Raw genomic sequence first — 12,812 nt, 5'->3', positions numbered from 1 at the left:
GCTTCTATCATTATTGAAGGTGACATTGGGACTCAAACGAGGGTCACTCCAAAAGAAATGCACACTATTTTTTTTTTAAATCCCTCTTCTATTCTACATGTTTGAAAGTTTTACAGTGTGTAGATACATCCTTTAGGAACAATAGCTTCATTTCTCCTCAGAATTTCCATCCCTCTCAACTGCCTTACGCCACCTTGGAACCAGCGCCTGTATACCTGCACGGTAAAATTCCGGACAAACCTGTTGGAGCCACTGTTTGGCTGCGTGCACAAGGGAGTAATCATCTTCAAACCTTGTTCCACAAAGAGAGTCTTTCAGTTTCACTAAGAGATGATAGTCACATGGAGCCAGGTCAGGACTGTAAGGCGGGTGTTTCAGTGTTGTCCATCCGAGTTTTGTGATCGCTTCCATGGTTTTTTGAATGTGATGTGGCCGTGCATTTTCGTGAATCAGCAAAACATCCTGCTTTTGCCGATGTGGTCGAACATGACTCAGTCGAGCTTGAAGTATCTTCAGTGTCGTCACATATGCATCAGAATTTATAGTGGTTCCACTTGGCATGATATCCACAAGCAAGAGTTCATCGGAATCGAAAAACACTGTAGCCATAACTTTTCCAGCAGAAGATGTGGTTTTGAATTTTTTTTTCTTGGGTGAATTTGGATGATGCCACTCTATTATTGCCTCTTCGTCTCTGGTGAAAAATGATGGAGCCATGTTTCATTACCCGTCACAATTCTTCCACGAAATTCATCTCCACCATTCTCGTACTGTTCCAAAAGTTCTCTGCATACCGTTTTTCTTGTTTCTTTATGAGCCACTGTCAACATCCTGGGAACCCACCTGGCACAAACCCTTTTTAACGCCAACACTTCCAGTATTCTGCAAACACTTCCTTCCCCTATCCCAACGTAGCGTGACAATTCGTTCCCTGTGATGCGTCTGTCAGCAGTCACCAGTTCGTTAACTCTCTGCACATTTTCTGGAGTGTGTGCCTGCCGCTGCGAGGACAGTGCTCAATATTGTCGTGCCCGCTTTCATCACGTAACCTGCTTGCCCACCGACTCACTGTACTGCGATCGACAGCAGCATCTCCATACACATTTTTCAACTTCTTGTGGATGTTTCCCACAGTCTCGTTTCCACAGTACAGGAATTCTATGACAGCACGTTGCATCTGACGAACGTCAAATGTAGCAGCCATCTTGAAGACATGCTGTTCTGGAGCCACTCACGGGAACAGCTTGAACTAAGTTTTAAAACAAGCGGGAAGGGTGTATATACACACTGTAAAACTTTCACACATGCAGAATGAAAAATGTATTCTTACAAAAATAGTGCGCCTTTGTTTTGGAGTAACCCTCGTATGTCTCAAGGAAAATTTAATCCAATCAGATCAATAGATCACCTGTGTCTCACATTTACGGTGATGTAAGGGATAGCACCCACGCCTAGTAAGCAGGAAAACTGGATTCAAGTACTGGCTGTAGCACGAATTTTAATTCATTTCTTCCGCTTCTATCCTCATCGAATAAAAATTGGGTTTGCTCAAGCCGGAACCAATCCAAAAATACACTACTGGCCTTTAAAATAGCTACACCACGAAGATGGCCAGATATAGACGCAAAATTTAACTAACACGAAGAAGTTACTGTGATATGCAAATGATTAGCTTTTCAGAGCATTCACACAAGGTTGGCGACACCTACAACGTGCTGACACGAGGAAACTTTCCTACCGATTTCTCATACACGAACAGCAGTTGACCGGCGTTGCCTGGTGAAACGTTGTTGTGATGCCTCGTGTAAGGAGGAGAAATGCGTACCATCACGTTTCCGACTTTGATGCAGGTCGGATTGTAGCCTATCGCGATTGCGGTTTATTATATCGGGACATTGCTGCTCGCATTGGTCGTGATCAAATGACTGTTAGCGGAATATGGAATCGGTGGGTTCAGGAGGGTAATACGGAACGCTATGCTGGATTCCAACGGCCTTGTATCACTAGCAGTCGAGATGACAAGCATCTTATCCGCATGGCTGTGACGGATCATGCAGCCACGTCTCGATCCCTGAGTCAACAGATGGGGACGTTTGCAAGACAACAACCATGTGCACGAACAGTTCGACGACGTTTGTAGCAGCATGGACTATCAGCTGGGGGACCATGGCTGCGGTTACCCTTGACGCTGCATCACGGACAGGAGCGCCTGTGGCGGTGTACTCAACGACGAACCTGGGTGCACGAATGGCAAAACGTCATTTTTTCGGATGAATCCAGGTTCTGTTTACAGCATCATGATGATCGCATCCGTGTTTGGAGACATCGCGGTGAACGCAGATTGGAAAAGTGTATTCGTCATCGCCATACTGGCGTATCACCCGGCGTGATGGTATGGGGTGCCATTGGTTACACGTCTCGGTTACCTCTTGTTCACATCCACGGCACTTTGAACAGTGGACGTTACATTTCAGATTTGTTACGACCCGTGTCTCTACCCTTCATTCGATCCCTGCGAAATCCAACATTTCAGCAGGATAATGCACGACCGCATGTTGCAGGTCCTGTACAGGCCTTTCTGGATACAGAAAATGTTCGACTGCCGCCCTGGCCAGCACATTCTCCAGATCTCTCACCAACTAAAAACGTCTGGTCAATGGTGGCTGAGCAACTGGCTCGTCACAATACGCCAGTCACTATTCTTGATGAACTGTTGTATCGTGTTGAAGCTGCATGGTCAGCTGTACCTGTACATGCCATCCAAGCCCAGGCGTATCAAGACCGTTATTACGGCCAGAGGTGGTTGTTCTGGGTACTGATTTCTCAGAATCTATGCACCCCAATTGCGTGAAAATGTAATCACATGTCAGTTCTAGTATAATATATTTGTCCAATGAATACCCGTTTATCATCTGCGGTTCTTCTTGGTGTAGCAATTTTAATGGCTAGTAGCGTACATTCACTTGTAAGCAAGCACGGACACAAGAGTGAGCTTCACCTTCAAGATGAATGTTGCTCGACACTGTATCTTGTCGCTAGGGATTCCCATTTGAGTCCACAGAGCATTTTCCATACATGTTGATCAGACTTACCGGTATTAACGATGGGCGACTACAGAGGAGGACCACGACTGTCGGAAGCGCGTGAGAGACGCCCCACTAGCCAGGGCTCGCTGGGTTCTCGTCAGACATTCCACGGAGAGGCCCCGGCAGACAGCAGACAGCAGAGGGCGGCAACGGCGACGGCGGTCCGGGGCGGCGCGACCCACTGGCGCTGCCTCCCATCGATCGCCGCTCCTGATGCGAGTTCACTGGCCCAGTCCAGGCGAATGCAGCATCTGTCGCCGTCGTTCACACGGCGAGAGGTAATAGCACAGAATTAACTATCCCTTCGGAAAAATACACTACTGGCCATTAAAATTGCTGCACCAAGAAGAACTGTAGATGATAAACGGGTATGCATTGGACAAACATATTATACTAGAACTGATATGTGATTACTTTTTCGTGCGATTTGGGTGCATAGATCCCGAGAAATCACTACCCAGAACAACCACCTCTCGCCGTAATACCGGCCTTGATACGCCTGGTAATTGAGTCAAACAGAGCTTCGATGGCGTGTACACGTACAGCTGCCCATGCAGCTTCAACACGATACCACAATTCATCAAGAGTAGTGACTGGCGTATTGTGACGAGCCACTTACTCGGCCACCATTGACCAGACGTCTTCAATTGGTGACAGATCTGGAGAATTTGCTTTCCAGGGCAGCAGTCGAACATTTTCCGTATCCAGAAAGGCCCGTACAGGATCTGCAATATGCGGTCGTGCAGTATCCTGCTGAAATGTAGGGTTTCGCAGGGATCGAATGAAGGGTAGAGCCACGGGCCGAAACAAATCTGAAATGTAACGTCCACTGTTCAAAGTGCCGTGAATGCGAACAAGAGGTAACCGAGACGTGTAACCAATGGCACCCCATACCATCACGCCGGGTGATACGCCAGTATGGCGATGACGAATACACGTTTCCAATCTGCGTTCACCGCGATGTCTCCAAACACGGATGCGACCATCATGATGCTGTAAACAGAACCTGGATTCATCCGAAAAAATGACGTTTTGCCATTCGTGCACCCAGGTTCGTCGTTGAGTACGCCGTCGCAGGCCCTCCTGTCTGTGATGCAGCGTCAAGGGTAAACGCATCCACGGTCTCCGAGCTGATAGTCCATGCTGCTGCAAACGTCGTCGAACTGTTCGTGCAGATGGTTGTTGCGTTGCAAACGTCCCCATCTGTTGATTCAGGGATCGAGACGTGGCTGCACGATCCGTTACAGCCATGCGGATAATATGCCTGTCATCTCGACTGCTAGTGATACGAGGCCGTTGGGATCCAGCACGACGTTCCGTATTACCCTTCTGAACCCCCCGTTTCCATATTCTGCTAACAGTCATTGGATCTCGACCAACGGGAGCAGCAATGTCGCGATACGATAAACCACAATCGCTATAGGGTACAATCCGAGCTTCATCAAAGTCGGAAACGTGATGGTACGCATTTCTCCTCCTTAGACGAGGCACCACAACGAAGTTTCACCAGGCAACGCCGGTCAACTGCTGTTTGTGTATGAGAAATCGGTTGGAAACGTTCCTCATGGCAGCACGTTGTGGGTGTCACCACCAACGCCAACCTTGTGTGAATGCTCTGAAAAGCTAATAATTTGCATATCACAGCATCTTCTTCCTGACGGTTAAATTTCGCGACTGTAGCACGTCATCTTCGTGGTGTAGCAATTTTAATGGCCAGTGGTGTAAAGTCAGGTGAGTCATTTTTTGTTGTAGCTCGTGGTAGACAACGAAACCCCGCGTCACAGTGCTGTAGCAATCTGCCTCATGCTGGGGCAAAAACGCCCAGTCTTCCTGCTGAGCTGCTCCAAGTCTCAGAGAGTGGTTGGTGTTGCAACCCGTTCCCCTAGTGCAATCCAGACATGCTCTATGGGATTCAAATCGAGAGAGCGAGCAGACAACGAAATGCATGCCATATCTTTTCTGCTTCTTAGAAAACATCAGCCACTTGTACGAAGTCTGGGGCCACAGCACCGCGCAACAACACCAGATGAGGTTCCAAGGTCTCGTTACGTTACCAGACAGCAGTTGAATCTTTCAATTCATGAAGAGGTGTTCGACTTGTCAACATAATTCCTCTCCACGTCATTAGGTAGCCTCCTAGATATAGGTCTCTTTCCATAATGTTTGGTTCCCGAAATCTTGTTCCACGTTCCCTCCAGACAAGAATCCGCCGAGAATCACTCTCCAGACCAAATTGGAACATATCTGTGAAAAAAACCATTGGCTCACGGTTCGACGGTCCAGGTGGCATGTTGACGACTCCACTCTAGACGTTCCCTTTTGTGAAGACACGTCAGATGTAGACATGCAGCAGGCCACTCTGCCGAAGTCTTCAGTACACCGTTTGCCCCGATGCAACACGTTCAGCGTATGCAGCGAGGTCAGATGCCAGTTGCTGCTAGTCGGTACTGTCGTGTCCTACTGCCAAATAACAGTCCTCTCTTTCTGATACCACACGTGGTCGGCCCTGCACTGGTCTTCAGGATACACTTTCGGTCTCTATAAACGGTCGCCACATCCGAGAAACAGCAGAACGATTCACATTAACTCATTAGGTCACATCAGTTTGCGTCTGTCCTGCTTCGAGTCTTCCTACGGTCCTCCACCGCACAGTCTGGTAGGCGTCTTCTCTGTTCCACACTGCACCCTCTGTGGCTGTGTACACGGCGACTGTGGATGTGGGGCTACCCGGCAAACACTACCCTATTTTATAGGTGCCCTGACATTGTCGTTGGCATGGTTGTCCGTCAACTGGAATACCATCTTCTGTGCAGAACACGATCGTACACGTATTTGTTGACAGTTTGCGTGATTGTATCGTGTATTAGTCACAGGACGGAGAAACAGCGATTTGCTGCTTTTTGGACACCAGTGTATTAGGGATGATATGCCGTTTACAGAATGAGATTTTCACCCTGTAGAAGAGTGTGCGCTGATATGAAACTTCCTGGCAGATTAAAACTGTGTGCCGGACCGAGACTCGAGCTCGGGACGCTTGCCTTTCTTTCAGGAGTGCTAGTTCTGCAAGTTTCGCAGCGGAGCTTCTATAAAGTTTGGAAGGTAGGAGACGAGGTACTGACAGAAGTAAAGCTGTGAGGGATAGGCGTGAGTCGTGCTTGGGTAGCTCAGTTGGTAGAGCATTTGCCCGCGAAAGGCAAACGTCCCGAGTTCGAGTCTCGGTCCGGCACACAGTTTTAAACTGCCAGGAAGTTTCGTTTGATATGCCGTTGCCGTACTCTGGCCTTTGATCTCCTTTACCCAGCGAATTATAGGGGAAGGGGAGGGGGGCTACAGTTTAACGTCTAGTCCAAACAAGTGCTGTAATGTTGTAATTCGTTTTAGCATTTCAACCAGGGGAAGGCTGGAACAACTATGCCGAGTTGGTAGAAATGTGCGGCAACAGTGCACCATCATATTACACAGTGATGCGGAGGCGCAGATGCTTCCAGTGTGGTCAGACAGGTCTGAACGGCATAGAACGAACTGGCAGACCACGTCTGTGTGAATAACTGAAAACCGCAAGAGGACATACTGGTGCTCCAATATCAGCGTGTCACAATCGAGGCGACAATGTAAAAAGTGAAAATGCGCCACAGATCAGTTTTCAGCATGTTACACGACATTCTGAATATGAAAAGGGTCACCGCCTAATGGGTTCCACGACTGCTCACACCCATTCAGAATGACCGCTGGAAAGAGGCAGCAGCGGAAATATTGCAGTTGTGTCAGACCGATCTAGTTGACTTCTTCAGCCGCCTGATCAACATGGGCAGGTGCTGTAGGAATACGACCCAGAGATAGAGGAGCAACGCAAGCAGTAGAAACACATGGATTCATCATCGGACAAGTTAATGCTATGTGTTTTTTGGGAATGTGATGACGTTACAAAAGACTGCCAAGAAGAAGCGATGCGGTAAACCATCGAAGGGGTTGTTTTTGCTTCACGACATTGTCCCAGCCTGAGTGTGCTCAGGGCACAGTTACACAAGCTGCTTCTTTGGGCTATCAAATTTTGTGGTATTCCTCAAAATACTCTCCCGATATAGCAACCACTGTCCTCTTCTCTTTCCTCAGATGAAGAAACCACTCAATGGGAGGAATTTCCGCAATGAAGACGAGGTGATTTTTGAGGTGCAACGTTTACTGAACAGCCAATTGCGGACTTCTGCATCCAAGGTCTTCAACAAATCATCCGTCGTTGGCAAAAAAGTGTCGCATTGAATGATGAATATATAAAGAGAAGCACAAAAAGCACTCCGTCTTCAGGCCACAAGTGGCCCACCGGGACCAGCCGACCGCCGTGTCATCCTCGGAGGAGGATGCAGGTGGGAGGGGCGTATGGTCAGCACACCGCTCTCCCGGTCAAATGATGGTTTTCTATGACCGGAGCCGCTACTATTCGGTCCAGTAGCTCCTCAATTGGCATCACGAGGCTGAGTACACCCCGAAAAATGGCAACAGCTCATGGCGGCTGGAAGGTCACCCATCCAAGTGCCGGCCACGCCCGACAGCGCTTAACTTCGGTGATCTCACGGGAACCGGTGTGTCCACTGCGGCAAGGCCGTTGCCTATGTACAGGGTGTTTCAAAAATGACCGGTATATTTGAAACGGCAATACAAACTAAACGAGCAGCGATACAAATACACCGTTGTTGCAATGTGCTTGGGACAACAATACATTTTCAGGCAGACAAACTTTCGAAATTACAGTAGTTACAATTTTCAACAACAGATGGCGCTGCGGTCTGGGAAACTCTATAGTACGATATTTTCCACATATCCACCACGCGTAGCAATAATATGGCGTAGTCTCTGAATGAAATTACCCGAAACCTTTGACAACGTGTCTGGCGGAATGGCTTCACATGCAGATGAGATGTACTGCTTCAGCTGTTCAATTGTTTCTGGAATCTGGCGGTACACCTGGTCTTTCAAGTGTCCCCACAGAAAGAAGTCACAGGGGTTCATGTCTGGCGAATAGGGAGGCCAATCCACGCCGCCTCCTGTATGTTTCGGATAGCCCAAAGCAATCACACGATCATCGAAATATTCATTCAGGAAATTAAAGACGTCGGCCGTGCGATGTGGCCGGGCACCATCTTGCATAAACCACGAGGTGTTCGCAGTGTCGTCTAAGGCAGTTTGTACCGCCACAAATTCACGAAGAATGTCCAGATAGCGTGATGCAGTAATCGTTTCGGATCTGAAAAATGGGCCAATGATTCCTTTGGAAGAAATGGCGGCCCAGACCGTACTTTTTGAGGATGCAGGGACGATGGGACTGCAACATGGGGCTTTTCGGTTCCCCATATGCGCCAGTTCTGTTTATTGACGAAGCCGTCCAGGTAAAAATAAGCTTCGTCAGTAAACCAAATGCTGCCCACATGCATATCGCCGTCATCAATCCTGTGCACTATATTGTTAGCGAATGTCTCTCGTGCAGCAATGGTAGCGGCGCTGAGGGGTTGCCGCGTTTGAATTTTGTATGGATAGAGGTGTAAACTCTGGCGCATGAGACGATACGTGGACGTTGGCGTCATTTGGACCGCAGCTGCAACACGGCGAACGGAAACCCGAGGCCGCTGTTGGATCACCTGCTGCACTAGCTGCGCGTTACCCTCTGTGGTTGCCGTACGCGGTCGCCCTACCTTTCCAGCACGTTCATCCGTCACGTTCCCAGTCCGTTGAAATTTTTCAAACAGATCCTTTATTGTATCGCTTTTCGGTCCTTTGGTTACATTAAACCTCCGTTGAAAACTTCGTCTTGTTGCAACAACACTGTGTTCTAGGCGGTGGAATTCCAACACCAAAAAAATCCTCTGTTCTAAGGAATAAACCATGTTGTCTACAGCACACTTGCACGTTGTGAACAGCACACGCTTACAGCAGAAAGACGACGTACAGAATGGCGCACCCACAGACTGCGTTGTCTTCTATATCTTTCACATCACTTGCAGCGCCATCTGTTGTTGAAAATTGTAACTACTGTAATTTCGAAAGTTTGTCCGCCTGAAAATGTACTGTTGTCCCAAGCATATTGCAACAGACGGTGTATTTCTATCGCTGCTCGGTTATTTTTTATTGCCGTTTCAAATATACCGGTCATTTTTGAAACACCCTGTATAAAGAGAAGGGGCTATCACCTGCTTTCATGGTCGTATCTTGATTTTTTGAGGTGATAATTAAAACTATGTGGCTACTCCTCGAGTAATGCTGGATCGTCACTGTGTCTGCACTGAACTGGCATGGACAGGAGATAGGCCGGTGGGAGGGGAGGGGAGGGCAGGGGGAAACGGTTTCTAATTTTTCACTGGAACAACTTGGCCATTTCATTTTGAATACTATGCTGCGATTTTTTGGAATTGAGAGTAGAAGGGGCTTTTCATGTAATAGATAAGGGGGATGTGACTACTGCCATCTTGGTTTTTGAGGCCATTGAGCTAGGTCACTTAATATCAACAAGTTACAAATTTAGGACTTGCAAACCAATTGGACCAGAATCCCTATAGATATACTACTGGAGACCAATGAAACGTAATTCATCAACAAAACGAACGGCTTAAAAAACTTTGCGAAGCTAATTCTTGAGCTGCCTATTACTCATTAGTTTGGGACTTTAATTAGGTAACATTAATATACGAGATAGGGAAGATCCCAAGCGGAACCTCCCGTTTCGTAGTGCAGTCGTTTAGTACAAACGAAAGCTTGACGGAGGTGCTAGTTAAGCTACAGCGTCCGACACTACAAGACAGTTGCAGTGCAATATAGAGATGATCCGAGATCGCATGCAGCAAGTAAAGTCAGGCTGCATATCTCCTCGTGCTGGATACATATTGCATGGTAAGCACGTCGGTGTAATTAGAAAAATTCAAGCTCCTACTGTGGCTTTAGACAATGATACTAGGGACAGCGATCTGTCGGTAAAGTAAAATCAGTAAAAAACAGTCTTGGTCGCATAGTCATTCATTAAAAGTAACTCTAGGAGGAGGCCATCTTCAGAAAATGAACCATCCGGCTGACGATGACGAGGCTTGGAACCGCTGTGCTGACCCCAGTCGCAAAACAGCGCTTCCAAGCGTCATCATCGTCAGCCGGATGGTGCGTTTTCTGAAGATGGCCTCCTACTAGAGTATTAATTTTAATGAATGACTATGCGACCGAGAGTGTTTTCTACTGATTTTACTTTACCGACGGATGTTCTTCACGTGCGCCATTTACGATCGCAGCTGCAAATGATACAATTCATAGTGAAATGAGAAGCACCCTCAGAGGCTCAACGAAAGGCGTCCTGTGGAGTACAGATATACAGTGGACATTAACGGTGTAGTTGGCGACATAAATTTTATCTTTCAATTACATATTAATACAGTCAGCTGCTGACGGGCGTTGATATATATCAACGGGGACAGGTGAAAATGTGTGCCCCTGTAACCTCCCTCTCACTTATCGACCTTAATGACAGTAAAAATTAAACCGCGTGTACCTAATGGAAATTTAGGAAAAGCAATCGTCACCGAAGTTAATTTGTCGGTAAAGAGGGAGGAAAGGGTTACATCTAAATGAAAGGAAAAATGCAAATTGGTGGAGATTAATTTTGAAAAGGGGTAAAGTTAATAAAGAAAGTAAATGTGCGGGTCGTTACGTTAACAATTAATTGGAGTTAATTAGATATTTGAGATTTGGGGAAAATTACGGTCGCCAGTCCCATGGACAACTACTATAATAAGTGAAAATGAAAGATTAATGCACATATATTTAGCACTGAAAGTGTGGCAACTGAAGGTTGACACATGTTGTGTGAAAACTGAATGTTTGTCAAAGGTAATAAATTTCGTTACACTCTGACTTAATTTAGCAAAAGAATTAATAAAACCGGAAAACTGAAAGTTAATTTAGTGACTGAAATTAATAGTGAACTTTGTTTCTGAAACACTACGACATTCAATAAAATAAGGTTAGTCTTGGGCTACCTCAACAATCATTTAAAAAGCTACTTGAATCTACGCAATTTAGAAATAAGAGATTTAACTTTGAACCTGAATTAAATGATTCTGAACAATTAACAATAGTAAAATTTAGTACGTACCAAGCTGAGCTGCAGTCACAGGTAAGCTAAAATATGGTAACAAAACTCGCACTCTTAATTTGTGCTTGTGTAATCTAAATATTGTAGCCAGCTATGAATGCCTTAACTGAACTTTGAAATTAAAGCAGTGAAATGGAATGATATTACTTTAATGCTGGCGTTTGAATTTCAACGACACTCGGGTTCATTTCGGAAAAGGAAGGGACCCTGCTTGGTAATGCGATTGGGACAATGAGCAACAAAGTTTCATGCTAAGTTGCTGTAATTTTGCCAGGCAACTGGAACAATTTTGAAAAGCTGAGGTCTGCCATACAGTTCTAGAACTTTACGTGCTTTCAGTCTTCCTTGTTCGTTGATTGAAGGTTTGAAGTCGTCGATCGAGGAGGTGGCGACAATCACTTATTGTCGGCCGTCGCTGTTGCAGAAGCTGGATGTTGGCGCACCTTCTTCTCGACATAGTCACCAGACGAAACGGGCTCTTGATGTGCGCCAGCTAATGCTTCCCGTCAGCGACACCGTGTCGCCGGCCGAAGTGGCCGTGCGGTTAAAGGCGCTGCAGTCTGGAACCGCAAGACCGCTACGGTCGCAGGTTCGAATCCTGCATCGGGCATGGATGTTTGTGATGTCCTTAGGTTAGTTAGGTTTAACTAGTTTTAAGTTTTAGGGGACTAATGACCTCAGCAGTTGAGTCCCATAGTGCTCAGAGCCATTTGAACCATTTGACACCGTGTCAGAAACTATCATAGCAAGTCAAGCGCAATTACATGCTGCCAAACCCCGAAAGCGCGCCAACTCGCGGGAGCGTCACCCAACACACCTGCTCCACTGCCCTACTCCAGCCAGACTCTCTCTGCCCGCACTCCACGCGGCCGAGTTCACTACCAAAGATCCTAAACACTTTGGTTCTCCACATGACCTATCGATGTAATCGTTCGATAGCATAGTTTTCCCTAGGTAAGACCCAGCATAAAAATACAAATAGTATTTACAAAACAAACCAATTATACATTGACATAAATGCATTAATATACATATACAAATAGTAAAACAGTTGCAATATATAAAGACGCAGAAATGCCATATCTTCAGGTAACAAAATAAGGAACAAATTTATAGTAAAATAGATGGAAATAGGAGGATATGCATTTCCGGCGTTACACCCCGACCAGGACTCGAACCCGGGATCTCCTGCTTCCATGGCAGACGCTCTATCCATCTGTGCCACCAACGGCACAGATGATAGCGCGACTGCAGGGACTATCTCGCCACGACTCCCCCGAGATCCACATTCTCACCTTACATGTCCACACACTACATTCGTAGTGTCCCTACCCAACACACTCATTACTCGTGGAAGACATTCTTACCAAGTCCCGTAAGAGTTCGGCTAATATGTGTGCATCCGCACAGAAGAAGGTCATGGCCGGTATTACCAGAACTATATACTTATATGGATATGGTGTCTGTTATTTCGGACACATCTATATAAGTATACAGCTGAAGGTATTAATATATAATTCTAATTTAGTTGTAGATGGCTGCAGGTCATCAATGGTGTCTGTTCTTTCGGACAAGACACCATATCCATGTAAGTGTATGTT

The 12,812-nt window shown here is 46.5% G+C and overlaps 1 pseudogene; it reads right to left on the bottom strand.

Annotated features, from left to right (window-relative positions):
- Window positions 1-7,577: 7,577 nt before the first annotated feature.
- LOC126196439 (5S ribosomal RNA) lies at window positions 7,578-7,694 on the bottom strand (annotated as a pseudogene).
- Window positions 7,695-12,812: the final 5,118 nt, after the last annotated feature.

This window comes from Schistocerca nitens, chromosome 7, assembly GCF_023898315.1.
Source record: "Schistocerca nitens isolate TAMUIC-IGC-003100 chromosome 7, iqSchNite1.1, whole genome shotgun sequence".
Taxonomy (NCBI): domain Eukaryota; kingdom Metazoa; phylum Arthropoda; class Insecta; order Orthoptera; family Acrididae; genus Schistocerca; species Schistocerca nitens.
The sequence above is the reverse complement of the archived record's forward strand: the minus strand, read 5'-3'. Positions and strand labels throughout refer to the sequence as shown.